Here is a 5399-nt window from a genome sequence, read left to right as displayed (position 1 = left end):
GTCAGAACTGACAAATTTTGACTGTCTTTCCTAACTCAAATAGTATTTAAATCATTTAATTAGTTAGTGCTCTCTCTCTCTCTGTCTCTCTCTGTGTGTGTGTGTGTGTGTGTGTATGTGTGTGTGTGTGTGTGTGTGTGTGTGTGTGTGTGTCTGCCTGTCTATCTGTCTGTCTCTCTCTCTCCTCTAAACTGTGTAGTACAGGAGGTGCTCAGACTTTTAGACTAGCTATGGTCATCCTTCCTGGCTTCCATTTGTTATCCCATTAACTCAACTTCTGAGTGTTAGGATTATAAGACTATGCCACCAGACCTGGCTGATCACAATTACTTAGATTTAGTACCTAAATGTAATAATGCTTAAAAACATTGAGGAGATGTAGAGCTGTAGAATTTAGAAGTTAATGAAAGAAAAAGCAAAACTAATTATTTAAAAATTTAATCCTTATATTAATATGTTTATAAATTAAATAGCAATATTTTAAATTAAGCCTAAGAGACTTAGGAAAGTTGTCATATTTAAAGTGAAAATAAGATAGCATATTTAACTTTTTAATTGAAAGCAAATGTAGTGAATATAAAGGTTATAAAAATTAAGTTCTAGAACAAGTTTTTGCATGCTATGAACAACAAGGAAAATGTGAGCTATTAGCAATCAGTATATAATCCTAGGGTGTGACTTTGGACTTGAGATTTAAGCTTAGTTGATTGTCCCATTGGTGGTATAATTTATGGATATGAAAGGACAAGTTAGGGTTCCTGTGCTCCATTAATATCAAAAACATCATCTCTTCCCTCCATTAATTTTATGGTTATCAGTTCAGAATGAAGGGATTGAGGTCAGGTAGAAGACCATTTTACAGAATTGGAGCTTGTGAAATCATGAATATCTTTTTTAAGTCTTCCTTTATCTAAGCCTGTGTGTGACTGCACAGCACTGCATGATAATGTGTGGATGAGAGATGTGTTTCTGTGGGTTGCCTGTATTCTGTGGTTTGCTTTTGTATTCCATAGTGTGACTGAGAGTGGAACTCTGCTGGTGGAACCTGTCAAAAGCCTTGGAACTATCTCTGCTCTAGAAGACAGTGAGCTTCTCCTAGAGCATTTATCAATGGATGCTAATGGTGATTGACTTTTCAGCAATGAAGCACATGTATCAAATAACTATATCACATTGAGGTGATAAAGGCATTGTAATACAGGTGTGATGAGAAGCACATAAGGCAACTCAAATCATTTCATCATGGCCCAAATGTTTGAAATAGGAAAAAAAAAAGGCCCCATCATAGATATGGTAAATGATTTATGAAATTAACTCTGTAGTATTGACGGCCTCCTTCTTTAAAGTACAAATGGGTTATTTCGCTAACCAGAAAACAAAGGAAAACTTTTTTCATCAAAATAGTGCTTTCATTTTTTGTTCATTAATTTTAACATCATCCTAACTTAAATTATCCTCTAGTACTAAAATCCAAGAAAACATGTTTTCCCTAAATTCATAAACTGAATGAGTTACAGAAATGCCAGTGAGAAGAATGAAGTTCTCAGACAGGAATACGTGCAGAATTAGAGTGGAGGATATAGCGCAGAGCTCCTCATATATTACTGTATGTACAAGCCACTAGAAGTGAACTGTTGTGATGCCCTTTGGCTCAGCAGCTCTGGCCTCTGAATTTCTAACAATATTTAAGTGATGTAAGTATATTGCCAATGTATATGGTACATTAGAACTTGGGTAGTTCAACTGAACATCTTTATGCTTTATGATACTGTCACATTGAATAGAAACTGAAGCTATGATTTTTGAACGTTGGTCTTTCCCTAGGATAATGTAAAACATGATTCTTTCTCTCAATATCTTTCAGTGGCATGGAGCTAGTGCTTCTGTTCACCTTAAAAATTATAGGGTATGTTGTGTTTATAAAAAGATAGAGAGAGAAGATATGTTTTTTGTGGTGGTGTAGTCAGGTATGGGGGAAGGAGGTGCCTCTGCAGGCCGATGCTGAGGTATACATTCCCCCTGAGGGACCAGCCATATGATGGTATACTGTCCCGGGCCATGGGACACTTTATTCCATGGTCCTTGAGGGGGATCACAAACCTAGAGAGAAATGGGAATAAAGAAAGTGATGGAGACCATGCATGTTTGTCATAGTCTTCTTTACTCATGGGAAATGTTCAGGCTTTATACAATTTGGAGAGGGGTTGGGGAAGTGATCAAAGGTATAGAGAAATAATTGGGAAGAGTTATTTGCAAGTCTAATACATTTAGTGATTCATCTAGGGTTCTTGGCGCCACTGCCCTGGGACATAGGGAGGCTTATCTAAGAGTCCTATCTCAGAGTCCGGATCCTCCTAACAGTTCAAGGTGACAGCTCTGGGCAGCTCTGGAATGTGAGAAGACTCCCTTAGTCCTTGATGTCTGTTTAGGTCTTGCTGGTTCCCAGGAGTGGCCTTGCAGAGAGAGAGGGGGAAGGGCTCTTGACAAAGAACTATGTGGCTCCTAGCTGCATACTGTGAAAACACCTGGGCTGTGGGATGCCCTGGGTGTAAAATGCCTGGGCTGTGGGATGCCCGAGATGTAAGACGCCTGGGCTTTCTCAACCTGGTCTCTGACAGTATACTATAGAATAAAGTTTGTTCAGGACATGGAGAGGTTACTTAAGATGGTAGTAGAGACAGAGATGCAGACACAGAGAGAGGGGGGCAGAATAGAGGAGTAGAAGCCTGCCATGAGCACATGAAGAGAGGGGCAAAGGGAATGGGGACAGAGGGCAGAAGGGGTAAAATGACAGAGAGGGAGCAAGACGACAAGAGCAAGAGAGAGGAGACAACTAGCAGCCCCTTTTATAGTGAGTCAGGCACACATGGTTATTGCCAGGTAACTGGGGTGCAGCTTAGACAAAATGCTAACATTCCCCTGTTTTGGTTTAATTAACAAAGAAAAATTAGAATGTGGTGATGGTGGAGCAAGAATAGGGTCATTGGGATCTTTAGCTACTTCCTGCTTACTTTGGTATTGTGTGTCTCTAGGAAACCTAGAAGAATGGGTATGAGAATGTTGGTCCAGTCTTAGGAGAGTTAGCTGTTTCTTGTTGTCCAGCTTCTGTGGAAGTGTCTGTGAATAGATCAGAAGGAACAAGTCCAGTAAAAGCATCTGTGTCTGTGTGAGGAAATTGAAGCATCTGGAGGTCACTTCTCTGGAGCTGTCCTGGATGTAGTAAGCATATGGATTTGACAAAATACTGAAACACACACACACACACACACACACACATATATATATATATATATATATATATATATATATATATATATATATAATAGGTAGAGAGTAAGATTAAGTACATTTGGGAGAAAAACATTTTTTCTTAGACGCACATTTGAAACCCAGAGAAATCCCATTCTCTGGAATAGTTAGTAAGTGGGAACTTTAGGCTATTTACTAGCAGATGTAGTTATCTGGATAGAGTCTATTTGGTCCATGAGAGGTAGATCTCAGTGGGTTTTCTATAGATTATATGTTCATAAAAGAGATAATAATATGATTTAGCATGGACAGTCTTTAAGATGGGCCTCTTGTGGAGCAGAAGGAACAAGGACTTTTTCCTTTTCTCTAGAAGACTGAATATACATAAGGAGAACAGTTTTAAGTTTAGCAAAAGAAAACTTAAAATTTGAATTTGTGATTATACAGTTGGATTGTATAGTGGAATATTTCATTAGGGTTAGGCAAATTTATAAAAACTTGAATAATGTTAGAACAGTGGCATAGCAAGAAGAGGATACATGAAGAATTTAATCAATGGAAGCCGAGTTTAGATAAGGAAGTAGCATATTACATCCTACATCTGAACTTGTCGCCAGAAACTGAGTTTAGGTAAGTAGCTAGCTTGGTTTTCTAGCTGACTAGCTACCTTAGCTATCAATGTAGTCAGAGATCTGTGGAAGAATAGATTATAATCTAAGAATCATTAAGTTAAAAATGACAAGTGTTCATCTATAGTCTAAAAAGTTCCCAGGTTCTTATGTCAACTTGGGCAGAGTTAGTATGTCTTTCAAGCCTAGAAGATGAAGAACCTTTTACAAAAAGCCTTTCTCCTGTGGATTAGATAATACATGAAATGAGAAATGACTCAACTTGACTTAGGCAATATGAAGCATTTGATGCTCCAATTTGTCCACAGTGTAGACCAAGCCTGGGAAGGGTAATGGTGTTGCATTTTAGTGGCTTTCAGACCACAAATTAGTCAGTCTCTTTTAGCTGTGCCTATATATTTTGGGGGTAAGTTGTTAGGCTTTGGGAGTTTCTGTCTGTCATAAACTTAAGTATATTAATAATTAGCAGAATTCTCATAAGATTGAGAGCTATATCTACTGCTCATTTCTGTAGCAAAAATCATTATTTACCAAGGCAGGATAGGAACGAAATTTTAATCATTCAGTAACTTTGACAGGTTGCGTAGTATGAAAAAAAAAAACTTTTTGTATTAGCAAAGTCACATTTGGCTTTGTATTAGTAGAGAAACACTTGCCTTAGAGTTGCTGTGGACCAGAATGAGAGCTGGCAACAGTAGCTTGACATTGTGGTGAGGGTGTGGGAGCTCCAAGCTATACTGGCTCTGGACTTTGGACAGGAGAAGTGAGGAGGCCACAGCACATCATAGAGCCTGGGAAGCTCATAATCTGAGCCCTGTTGGAGCTGGAGAATTTTGACCTGTAACCTGAATGGTCCACAGAGTGAGAGACGGATTCAAACGCACACAAATGTGTAGTTGAAGCACAATGCATGCACCCAGGATATTGGTGGGGGTTGGGGAACTGTGGTGGAATACATGCACAGCCTGAAGATCACAGATTGCTAGGAGCCACAATAGGCCAGATGCTATGTGAGAAAGACTGGGTTGTCCTTGGCTTCCTTTTGAGATAGCTGTGGTGACAGAGGCAGTGGGCAGCTGCATGGTGAATGTACTCCAAAGAAAGATGAATGGAGCAGGGCTTCTACATAGCTGCCAGAAGCCATGCCCAGTGCTACCTGCTCTGGGCAGGTGCTGGATGCCTTGCACCACCTGTTGGAGTCTGCAGTGGGAGGGGGAAAGGAAGAATGTGAAGTAGTATTCTGTATCTCAGTAATCTGTGCTATTCCTGTGGCTTGCAGCAGGGCTAGTACTCACTTCATGAGGCCCAGGCAGAAAGGGACAGGGGCTCACACATGGGCATGTGTGAGAGTGAGTAAGCACAGGCAATTGAATGTGGTATAGAGTCCCAGATGGAGGACAGAAGCACTAGGGGGAAGTGTGAAAGTTAGTTTTTTAGAGGCTGTGGAGGGCAGAACACAGGAGCAGAGTCTTAAACAGAGATGAGGCTAGGGGGAGGGAGGGAGGAAGGAGAGGGAGGGAG

Source organism: Mus pahari, unplaced genomic scaffold (assembly GCF_900095145.1).
Source record: "Mus pahari unplaced genomic scaffold, PAHARI_EIJ_v1.1 scaffold_4611_1, whole genome shotgun sequence".
Lineage (NCBI taxonomy): Eukaryota > Metazoa > Chordata > Mammalia > Rodentia > Muridae > Mus > Mus pahari.
This window is presented reverse-complemented; position numbering follows the sequence as displayed.